We start from the raw sequence: 12,816 nt of genomic DNA, 5'->3' as shown, positions 1-12,816 counted from the left end.
ATAACTTAATTCAATGACTTGTCTTGTCCCATTTAATCCACCCTGCATTTTAAAAATGCATATGTGGCCGGGCACGGTGGCTCACGCCTGTAATCCCAGCACTTTGGGAGGCCGAGGTGGGTGGATCACAAGGTCAGGAGTTCGAGACCAGCCTGGCCAATATGGTGAAACCCCATCTCTACTAAAAATACAAAAATACCCAGGCATGGTGGTGGGTGCCTGTAGTCACAGCAGGAGAATTGCTTGAACCCAGGAGGCGGAGGTTGCAGTGAGCCGAGATCGCACCCCTGCACTCCAGCCTCGGTGACAGAGCAAGACTCCGTCTCAAAAAAAAAAAAGCATATGTTCAGTATCATTTTAAAAAATGCATATCTGATCTTGCTATCCTCTTTCTCAAAATCCTCCAATGATCCTACACTGACTTTTAGATAAAGTCCAAACTCTTTCGCAAGATATTTAAGACCCTTCAAGATCATGACTGCCTTATAGCCCTACCTCCTGCTCCACTCCATTATGCTTTCTAGATGTTTGAAACCAACTGTGATTTCTAACATAGATGCCACACTTTCTCAGACCTCCATGGCTTTGTATCTGCAATTCCTTTTACCTGGAATTTTCTCTTGCTACTTCCCCTAAAACCTAGTATTAATTTATATTTTTATTTTTATGAAATGGAGTTTCACTCTGTAGCACAGGCTGGAGTGTAGTGGTGCGATCTCGACTCACTGCAACCTCCATATATATATATATATATGGAGCGGTTCTCATGCCTCAGCCTCCTGAGTAGCTGGGATTACAGGCACACACACTACACCAGATAATTTTTGTATTTTTAGTAGAGACAGGGTTTCACCATGTTGGCCAGGCTGGTCTCAAACTCCTGGCCTCAGGTGATCCACCTGCATTGGCCTCCCAAAGTTCTGGGATTACAGGCATGAGCCACCATGCCCACACCTAATATTAATTTTTAAATTAAATTTTCCTGACTTCCTCATCAACACAGGTATTCCATTCCCTGTACTTCCATTGTACCTTGCAAATACCTCTATTGCAGCATTCATCCCAGATGATAATCATTTTTTAAACGTCATCTATCTCTCTCACACCCTTTGAAGAATTCCAAGACAAAGGCTGTGTTCTATTAATTTCCCTGTGCTTAACACAGTACTTGGCACATAATAAGTATTTAATAAGAAACTAGCATATTTCATGCTATAATTGTTTCATGCTTGATTTCAGGATGTTTGGATGACTGTGCTAGTGTTTGGTAGACAACAGAAACCCTGAGAAATAGGATCTGGCAGCAGACAATGAGATTAGAGGATGAAATCAAGAAGTGATGATGATAATAGATGGGTTTATCTTGGATAGTATCACCTAAGTGCTACAGATTGTTTACTAATTTCTGCTTGTTATATTTGGGCATTTCTTGTAAAAGTCGATTAACAACTCACTTTTACGTTACTGTTTAGAATAATCATACTTTTTATTCTTTGAAATGAATAACAAGAACTGACAAGCAGTATCAGTGACTCAGGAATAAATTATTGATGTAGTACAGATTCACCCAAAGCGATAGTGACATGCTGATCTTTTTGGCAAAGCCTTTGCTCAGAGAATTTTAGACTTAACTTCCCCTGTGGTATCATCCTCCCATTATGCATTATGAGGCATACAGAAACCACGCCCTGAGAAAAACACCTAACAAGGCACACCTAGGGCAAGTTTGCCATAACATCTTTAAGTTGTTTTATTAGGCAGAGCATAGTGGCTCATGCCTGTAATCCCAGCACTTTGGCAGGCCAAGATGGCAGGATCACTTGAGCCCAGGAGCTTGAGACCAGCCTGGGCAACATAGTGAGACCTTGTCTCTACAAAAAAAGAAAAAAAAAAGAAAAAGGCAAGAAAAAAAAAACCAAGTTTGATGTTATACACCTGTATTCCTAGCTACTCTGGAGGCTGAGGCAGGAGGCACCCTGGAGCCCTGGAGAAAGAGCTGCAGTGAGCTGTGATTGTGGCACTGCAACAAAGCAAGAGCCTGTCTCAAAATAAATAAATCACAGTAAAAATTTTTTTAAAATTAAGAAAATAAACTGTTTTCTTGTATTAGGGTGATTAGATTTTTAGATTTGCAAAATGTGAACTTGAAAACTGGAGTAATTTTTTTGGAAATTTAGGGAAAATATTTCTATTGTCTTTATTGTGTTATACCAAAGAAAGGCTGAATAATATTAAAGTTTAATTGAGGCCAGGTACGGTGGCTCACTCCTATAATCCCAGCACTTTGGGAGGCTGAGGCAGGCAGATCACTTGAGGCCAGGAGTTCGCCAGCCTGGCCAACATAGCGAAACCCTGTCTCTACTAAAAATGCAAAAATTAGCTGGGTATTCTGGTACACACCTGTAATTCCAGCTTCTTGGGAGACTGAGGCAGGAGAATCGCTTGAACTGGGGAGGCAGAAGTTGCAGTGAGCCGGGATCACGCCATTGCACTCCAGGCTGGGTGACAGAGCGAGACTCCGTCTCAAAAAAAAAAAAAAAAAAAAAAAAAGTGTAATTGAGAAGTGAATTGCATACTTTCTGTTGACTCACCATTGCTAGACAGAGTGGATGTATGCCTTTGGTAATACAAAGCTGATATGTCATGCAGTGAGACAAAATCCTCCATAACTACTACAATAGGCACAGAGATTTTTTGTGGTGCCAAGAACTATGATTGCAGCAGCAGCTACACTGGCAGTAGTAATACTTCTGGTAACCCAGGCCTCCTGCCATTTATACAAATGGATAACTGAAGACACTGGAGAAAGGGAGACACTTTTTGGCCATCAGCAATTTCAAGGATTTTCCTTCCTATTAGTCTAGATCTAATCTAATGACTGTGACAACAATATTGAATTATTAAATATTCTAATTTCCAGGGAACTCTCCAAAGTTCCTTGTTTCATTCTAAAAATCTGACTCAATCCTCTAATGCTGGAAATGTTTGCCCTGGAGAGTCATGTACCTCTACTCGGGGCAGCCTCTAAAGATCTACAGAACCCATTTTCTTTGCTGAGCCAACTAGATCTTCTTTGAAGAAGAAAGGGTCAGTTAGCACTATTCTTATATTACCAGAAATGAACAACAATTGTTTTGGGAGTGGAAAGATGAAAAGAAATGGAGGTATGAGCCTTCCAGGAATACATGGAATAATTGCTGCTTTGCTTGGCTGTGTTCTGATATCAACCACATGTTAACAGAAACCACACCATGTGCTTCAGAACTTCCGACATTGCTGCTAAAAACACAATTGTCTCTTTGTATGATTCTAACATAATTTCTGTGAAAATCTACTATACACCAGCATTGCCTAAGAGGTGGATATACAAACATAAATAAGAGTAAGATTGTCCCCAAAAGTGACCCATATGTAAACAGTGACAATACAGCTTGATAAATTGTTCCTTTTTTTTGAGACAGACTTTCACTCTGTCACCCAGGCTAGAGTGTAGTGGTGCGATTTCAGCTCACTGCAACCTCTGCCTCCCTGGTTCAAGGGACTCTCGTGCCTCAGCCTCTCCAGTAGCTGGGACTACATGCCACCATGTCTAATTTTTGTATTTTTAGTAGAGATGGGTTTCACCGTGTTGGCCAGGCTGGTCTTGAACTCCTGACCTCAAGTGATCTACCCACCTTGGCCTCCCAAAGTGCTGGGATTACAGGCGTGAGCCACCGTGCCCGGCCTAAATTATGTAATAGGTGTTCCTTATTGTGTGCTATGGGAAGGCTGAGAAGAGATACCTAATTCAGGCTGGAAGGTTGTAATGTGGGAGTGGAGGTAAAGCCCTTGAAACAGTCTTCTAAGGATTTGGGACTACAGTCTAGAAGAAAGTGTATAAGAATTTCTGGTCAAGTTCTGGACAAGATACTCCCAGTATTATGATAAAAGAACATGAATAGAATGCTTTTCATATGCTTTGAGGTTTAAGAGAGACCAGAAGCTTGACAAGAATAGAGAAAATTCCTACTGTAATGGAATATACTTAAAAAGAAACTGCAAAACTAAATTATAACTAAATACACTTCTGGTGAGGATTGTAAAGTCTTTTTATTGCCTCTGAGAGGAGGCTACCATCTGTTACTTTGAATATTTGTGCTTTCAGTCTTCTGAATGTTTTTAAATTTAAATTACAGCACTGAATTACTCCTCCCCTCCTCAGATATAGTCAATGTCTATGGAAATTTCTAGACTGGTAATTGGAAATTTTCAGGTGTGGTTATAAGCCTCTTAAAATAAGGCCAACTGATATCACTAACTTTGATGCCCTGCTATTTTTCTTTCGTATTTTCTGTTTTAAACTACTGTAGCCATAACCTTTTGAATAACCTGACTCAAATACGTTAATTGTACTCCATTACAATTATAATCCCAGGCTGGGCAATGGTTTTGTTTAGTTTGGTTATGTTCCTGCCACAATTTCCTCTTCCTTTCTCTTCTCCTACAATCCTTCAGTGAATTTTAAATCATAATTTACCTTTCCTGCTCCTATACACAAAGATACTAAATTCCAATTCCCCCAACCTAATCAGTGATAATGCAATCAATTCTTTACCAGGAAGCTACACATTCCTTAGCTGTCATTCATTAGTTAGAACATCAAGATCTAAATATGTGCTAATGTCCAGGCAAGGCTGACAAATTAGCTACACTGAGACACTAAAATAGCTATACTGCATGACAGGATACCAAACTGGCTTTCATTAACCTGTCTTGGCCAAGAAGAACTTTATTTTTAGGCCACCCATGTAACTGGTTATTTATAAGGAGGAAGCACATTGACCTTTGGCTTTCACTACTGAACACACAGTCATGGAGACCAAAATTGTGTGTGAAACTCATTCAGTGACCACAGGAGATTCTATCTGAACCCGAGTCGCTAACAGCATCCTGTTACTTTATGGTCCTGAAGCATGGTTTTGGGTACAAAATTTCAGCCTTGTGTTAAAAGCAGAGCTTTGACATCATCAACAGATTACGTTAAACTAAGCTGTATCACGCAATTACTGAGGACTTATTTGATGAGGCAAAATTTGTAGTTCACATTTGAATTGTATACTTTGGAGGAAAAAATGGTTTGAATATAATCAATATACACAGATATACATTCTCTCTACTACTTTGCAACTGGTGACAAGTTAAATACAGTGCTGGTACATCTGTATGAAGACTCTCGTGCAACTACCTACATCATAGTTCCCAAGAATATTCATTAAAAAAAGGTTATGATCATAAAACAACATTAAAAATAATGAACGGACTTCAAACTATACTACAAGCCTACAGTACCAAAACAGCACGGTACTGGTACCAAAACAGAGATACAGAACAGAGCCCTCAGAAATAATACCACACATCTACAATCATCTGATCTTTGACAAACCTGACAAAAACAAGAAATGGGGAAAGGATTCCCTATTTAATAAATGGTGTTGGGAAAACTGGCTAGCCATATGTAGAAAGCTGAAACTGGATCCCTTCCTTACACCTTATACAAAAATTAATTCAAGATGGATTAAAGACTTAAATGTTAGAACTAAAACCATAAAAATCCTAGAAGAAAACCTAGGCAATACCATTCAGGACATAGGCATGGGCAAGGACTTCATGTCTAAAACACCAAAAGCAATGGCAACAAAAGCCAAAATTAACAAATGGGATCTAATTAAACTAAAGAGCTTCTGCACAGCAAAAGAAACTACCATCAGAGTGAACAGGCAACCTACAGAATGGGAGAAAATTTTTGCAACCTACTCATCTGACAAAGGGCTAATATCTAGAATCTACAAAGAACTCAAACAAATTTACAAGAAAAAAACAAACAACCCCATCAAAAAGTGGGTAAAGGATATGAACAGACACTTCTCAAAAGAAGACATTTATGCAGCCAAAAGACACATGAAAAAATGCTCACCATCACTGGCCATCAGAGAAATGCAAATCAAAACCACAATGAGATACCATCTCACACCAGTTAGAATGCCAATCATTGAAATAACAGGTGCTGGAGAGGATGTGGAGAAATAGGAACACTTTTACACTGTTGGTGGGACTGTAAACTAGTTCAACCATTGTGGAAGTCAGTGTGGCGATTCCTCAGGGATCTAGAACTAGAAATACCATTTGACCCAGCCATCCCAATACTGGGTATACACCCAAAGGATTATAAATCATGCTGCTATAAAGACACATGCAGACATATGTTTATTGCGGCACTACTCACAATAGCAAAGACTTGGAACCAACCCAAATGTCCATCAGTGATAGACTGGATTAAGAAAATGTGGCACATATACACCATAGAATACTATGCAGCCATGAAAAATGATGAGTTCATGTCCTTTGTAGGGACGTGGATGAAGCTGGAAACCATCATTCTCAGCAAACTATCACAGGGACAAAAACCAAACACCACATGTTCTCATTCATAGGTGGGAATTGAGAATTGAACAATGAGAACACATGGACACAGGAAGGGGAACATCACACACCGGGGCCTGTTGTGGGGTAGGGGGAGGGGGGAGGGATAGCATTAGGAGATATACCTAATGTAAACGACAAGTTAAGGGTGCAGCACGCCAACATGGCACATGTATACATATGTAACAAACCTGCACATTGTGCACATGTACCCTAGAACTTAAAGTATAATTTAAAAAAAATGAACTTAATATGACAGAATCCTAGTTTTGAGACAAAATATTTGTACATAGGAAAAAAGCCTGGAAAGAAATAGGTGAAAATGCATACAGTGACTATTTGTGAATCGGTATGAATTGTGGACATTTTATTTTCTATTTTCTATTTTTTGTTGTTGTTGCCCAAATTACCCACAGCGGCTGGGTGCAGTGCCTCATGCTTGTAATCCCAGCACTTTAGGAGGCCAAGACAGGCAGATCACCTGAGGTCAGGAATTCGAGACCAGCCTGGCCTACATGGTGAAACTCCGTCTCTACTAAAAATACAAAAACTAGCCAGGTGTGGTGGCGCGCCCCTGTAGTCCCAGCTATTTGGGAGGCTGAGGCAGGAGAATCACTTGAACCTGGAAAGCAGAGGTTGCAGTGAGCAGAGATTGAGCAACTGTGCTCCAGCCTGGGCAACAGAGGGAGACTCCATCTCAAAACAACAGCAACAACAAATTACCCACAGTGGCTTGTAATACTTTCATAAATAAAAAAAACCTATCAACATTTTCCAAGAGGTCCAGGTAATTATGGTCATGTATATACAATTAGATTCTCAAAGCAAAAATAAAGGTTATTTGAAAAAAATTATGGGGCTGGGCACGGTGGCTCACCCACGTAATCCAAACACTTTGGGAGGCCGAGGCAGGCGGATCACCTGAGGTCAGTAGTTTGAGACTGGCCTGGCCAACATGGTGAAATCCCTGTCTTTACTAAAAACACAAAAATTAGACGGGCATGGTGGCGGGTGCCTATAATCCCAGCTACTCAGAGGCTGGGTCTGGGAGAATTGCTTGAACCCAGGAGGTGAAGCCTGCAGTGAGCTGAGATCATGCCACTGCACTCCAGCCTGGGCAACAGAGGGAGACCCTGTCTCAATTCAAAAACCAACCAACCAACCAGCCAAAAACAAATATCACTATAGAAATGTTGAAAAACAAACCTCCTAATCACATATGCACCCGAACCAAGGCTCGAGGAGCTCTTACAGGCCCTTTATCATGAAAGTTGGTGTGGCCTACTCACCCCTCTCTGTAGCAGTGTTCTTTCTTCAGGTAGAGTCGCCTGAAGAACGCTTCAATTTTTGTAGCTTCACCCTCAGGTAGAGTCGTCTGAAGAACGCTTCAACCTTTGTAGCTTCACCCTCAGCTCACCAAATGGTGACCCAAGCCTCTCACAACTCCTTTTATACTCCAGAAAGAGAGGGCGGGCACACTGCCCTGGTTGATTACATTATCTCTGATTAATCACATAATCTTTTTTTCACACTGCCATTAATTGCAATCCAGGGAGGGGCTCATGAAGCATTTTGTTTTGAATCTATTATGTAGATTAAAAAACCAATCACTGAGGATTATCTAGTTTGGCTCACATTTCTCAGTTTTAAAGTTTTTCTTTTAAAATGTATCTGTTTAAACGTTTCAAGTTGACACATAATAATTGCACATATTATGGAGTACATAGTGATATGACACTTATAGCATATAGTGATTAATTAGATCAGAGTAATTAGTGTGTTCCTCATCTCAAACATTTATCACTTCTTTATGTTGTGAACATTCAATATCCTCCTTCTAGCAATTTGAAACTGAATATTATTGTTAACTATAGGCATCTTACAATGCTACAGAACACTATAATTTATTCCTATGTAGTTGCAATTTTGTGTTCTTTAACAAATCTCTCCCTATTTTCCTCTTCCCTCTACCCTTCCAAGCCTCTAGTATACCGTGTTCTACTTTTTACTTCTATAAGATCAACTTTTTTTTTTAGCTTCCACATATGAGTGAGAACAATCTGTGTTTAACTTTAGGTTCCTGCCTTCTTTCACTTAACATAATGTCCTCCAGTTCTATCCGTGTTACTGCCAATGACAGGATTCCATTTTTGTATGGATAATTAGTATTCCATTGTGTATATATATCACATAAAGGTTTTCTTTAAAAAAAAAAACTTCAAATCTTGTCAACATTTATCACCTTTAAAAATAATTAAATCAGGCTCTCTCCTCCTGCCGAAAGGAAAGAAGGCCAAGGGAAAGAAGGTGGCTCCAGCCCTGCTGTCGTGAAGAAGCAGGAGGTTAAGAAAGTGGTGAATCCCCTGTTTGAGAAACGGCCTAAGAATTTTGACATTGGACAGGACATTCAGCCCAAAAGAGACCTAACCAGCTTTGTGAAATGGCCCCCACTATTATCAGGTTGCAGCGGCAGAGAGCCATCCTCTGTAAGTGGCTGAAAGTGCCTCCTGAGATTAACCAGTTCACCCAGGCCCTGGACCACCAAACAGCTGCTCTGCTACTTCAGCTGGCCCACAAGTACAGATCAGAGACTAAGCAAGAGAAGAAACAGAGGCTGTTGGCCCTGGCCAAAAAGAAAGCTGCTGGCAAAGGGGACATCCCCACTAAGAGACCACCTGTCCTTCGAGCAGGAGTTAACACCATCACCACCTTGCAAGAGAATAAGAAAGCTCAGCCGGTGGTGATTGCACACGACGTGGATCCCATCGAGCTGGTTGTCTTCTTGCCTGCCCTGTGTCATAAAATGCGGGTCCCTTACTGCATTATCAAGGGGGAGGCAAGACTGGGACGTCTAGTCCACAGGAAGACCTGCACCACTGTCGCCTTCACAGAGGTTAACTCAGAAGACAAAGGCGCTTTGGCTAAGCTAGTGGGAGCTATCAGGACTGACTACAATGACAGACACAATGAGATCCGCCGTCACTGGGGAGGCAATGTCCTGGGTCCCAAGTCTGTGGCTTGCATTGGCAAGCTCGAAAAGGCAAAGGCTCAAGAACTTGCAACTAAGCTGGGTTAAATGTACACTGTTGAGTTTTCTGTACATAAAAATAATTAAAATAGAACAAATTTTCCTTGAAAAATTAAATCAGGGTTGTGTTTACATTAACTCAGTAAACCTTTTCTGAATTTCTACCATGTACCCTGGTACCCTGGGCTGTGCTTGGAGAGAGGAATAGAAGGAAAAACAGGACATGGTCACAGGCTCTACATAGCTCACAGGCTGCTACGATGGAGACAAACAAGAAAACTGAGAGCACCTATGTAGGAATGTGGCATAAGGACATATAAATACTGCTGTGAGTAGCGAACACTTTAAAGTGCTTGCCTAGTGCCGTTCTAAGCCTGTTCTACGTATAAATTCATTTTATCCTCACAACAAACCCATGAGGTAGATATTGTGATTTTCTTTACATTGCAGATGAGGAAACTGAGGTACAGAAAAGTTATGTCACACAACAAATAATTTGAATCTGGATTCAAAGCCTGGCTTCAGATTATAACAGATAAATAACAGTAATGCAGAAAGTGTTATAGTAGGGAAAATAAAAAGTGCTAAGGGAAATCGGAGAGGGTCATCTAACTGAGACCTAGGATTCAAAAAAGGCTTTCATGAAGAGGTTATGACCTCGGAGCTGAGTTGTGGAAGAGTAGTGGGTTTTGGAATATGGGGGATGTGGGCAGAAAAGAAACAGGGAATCCCTAGAGGGAATTAAACAAGTTCCTGATTGTGAAAGAATTTATATTCCATACTAGGGAATATGAAATGGTGAGATAATGGGGAACTTTAAGGGTTTTAAGCAAGAAAGCCTTAAATCAAATTTGTGGTTTTTAAATAAATAAGTGTTGGAAAGTGCAAGAACAAAGGTGGAGAAATAAATCTGGGGTCTGTGTAGCATTAACAAATCCCCCCCTGGGCCGGGCACAGTGGCTCACGCCTGTAATCCCAGCACTTTGGGAGGCCGAGGGGGGTGGATCACGAGGTCAGGAGATCGAGACCATCCTGGCTAACACGGTGAAACCCCGTCTCTACTGAAAAAAAAAATACAAAAAATTAGCCAGGCGTGGTGGTGGGCACCTGTAGTCCCAGCTACTCGGGAGGCTGAGGCAGGAGAATGGAATGAACCCGGGAGGCGGAGCTCGCAGTGAGCCAAGATCCTACCACTGCACTCCAGCCTGGGCGACAGAGCAAGACTCCATCTTAAAAAAAAAAAAAAAAAAATTCCCCTCGGCACTTTGGGAGGCCGAGGCAGATTAATCACTTGAGGTCAGGAGTTCAAGACCAGCCTGGCCAACATGGTGAAATCCTATCTCTACTAAAAATACAAAAATTAGCTAGGCATGGTGGCACATGCCTGTAGTCCCAGCTACTCGGGAGGCTGAGACAGGAGAATCACTTGAACCTGGGAGGCGCAGGTTGCAGTGTGCTGAGATCATACCATTGCACTCCAGTCTCAGTGACACAACAAGACTCCATCTCAAAAAAAAAAAAAAAAAAAATTCCCCCCTACTAGCCTGTAAACTTCTGAACTCCTGAAAGGCATTCTCTTGAGAGTGATTAATCTTATTATATCTGAGTAGGGCAGAGCCAAAATGGTGCCTGTGAAAGGAGAATGCTCAAATAAACTTTTGATGGGAAATAAGTGAAAACCATCTATCACTACTATAATCCAAAACTTTTTAAAAAAGAATGTTTTATCAACTTTATTAAGGTTTAAAGAGTAATTGACAAAAATTAAATATATTTATGGTGTACTGTGTGATGTTTATATATATACACCTACACATTGCGAAATAAATAAAGCTATTTAACATATCTATCACTTTACATATTTTTTTGAGATGAGAAAATTTAAGATCTAATCTATTCAAAATTTTCATGTGTGTAACACATTATTATTAACTATAGTCACTATGCTGGGTAATAGATCTCCAGAACTTAGCCATCCTAACTGAAGGTTGTACTCTATTTTTTTTTTTTTGAGATGGAGTTTTGCTCTCATTGGCCAGGCTGGAGTACAATGGCACGATCTCAGCTCACTGCAACCTCTGCCTCCCTGGTTTGAGCGTTTATTCTGCCTCAGCCTCCCAAGTAGCTGGGATTACAGGCATGCACCACCATGCTCGGCTAATTTTTATGTATTTAGTAGAGAGAGGGTTTCACCATATTGGTCAGGCTGGTCTCGAACTCTTTGCCTCAAGTGATCCACCTGCCTTGGCTACCCAAAGTGCTGGGATTACATGAGTGAGCCACCGCACCCGGCCAAATGTTGTACTCTTTAAACAACATCTCCTGATTTTTCCCCAAGCCTCAGCCCCTGGCAACCACCATTCTACTCTCTGCTTCTATGATTTTGACTTTGTTAGATTTCACATGTGAGATCATAGAGTATGTGTCTTTCTGTGCCTGTTTTATTTCACTTAGCAAAATGTCCTCCAGGTGCATTCATGTCATAACAAAGGACAGTATTTCCTTCTTTTTTAAGGCTAAATTGTATTCCTGTGTGTGTATATACTGCATATACATGTTATGTATATGGTTTTCTTTATCCACATTTTAAAATCTACATTTTCTTTATTTGTTGGCTATTGTGAATGATGCTGCATGGATCAAGGGAATGTAGATGTCTCTTCAACATACTGATTTCATATCATTTGGATATATACCCTGAAGTGGGATTGCTGGATCATATAATAGTTCTATTTTTAATATTTTTAAAACTCTGAAACTACTTTCTGGATATTCTTGTTTTAAGCAAATGAGTAAATATATTTTGAATAACAGAACCAGGTTTATTTTTATTTTTCTTTCTTTTCTTTTTTTTCTTTCTTCTTAGAACCAGGTTTCTCACTGCTAGAGACAAGTAGATACAAATATGGAACATGGGAAAGCTAGAATGAATCTCGGAGTATTGGATTGAATTTTGAGTACGTCTAATAATATTCAGATTTTGGTTCCTAAATACTGTTTTCCTCTAAAAGGAAACAGGCCTTATTGAGAAATGACTTGTTCCAGGGCTGGGGCAGGAAAAGTACAAGGTAAGATTGGAAATTTCTTTCTTTCTTCCTTTTTTTTTTCGAGACAGACTCTTGCTCTGTTGCCCAGGCTGGAGTGCAATGGCACGATCTCGGCTCACTGCAACCTCTGCCTCCCAGGTTCAAGCAATTCTCCTGCCTCAGCCTCCCAAGTAGCTGGGATTACAGGCATGTGCCACCACGCCCAGCTAATTTTTTGTATTTTTAGTAGAGACAAGCTTTCACCCTGTTGGCCAGCCTGGTCTCAAACTCCTGACCTCAGGT

General features: G+C 40.6%; 1 pseudogene; it reads left to right on the top strand.

Moving 5' to 3' along the window:
* The first annotated feature begins 3,118 nt into the window (after positions 1-3,118).
* On the top strand, positions 3,119-9,535 carry LOC106634890 (large ribosomal subunit protein eL8-like; annotated as a pseudogene).
* Positions 9,536-12,816: the final 3,281 nt, after the last annotated feature.

The sequence above is a fragment of the Pan paniscus genome, chromosome 5, assembly GCF_029289425.2.
Source record: "Pan paniscus chromosome 5, NHGRI_mPanPan1-v2.0_pri, whole genome shotgun sequence".
In the NCBI taxonomy this organism is placed as follows: Eukaryota; Metazoa; Chordata; class Mammalia; order Primates; family Hominidae; genus Pan; species Pan paniscus.
The sequence above is the reverse complement of the archived record's forward strand: the minus strand, read 5'-3'. Positions and strand labels throughout refer to the sequence as shown.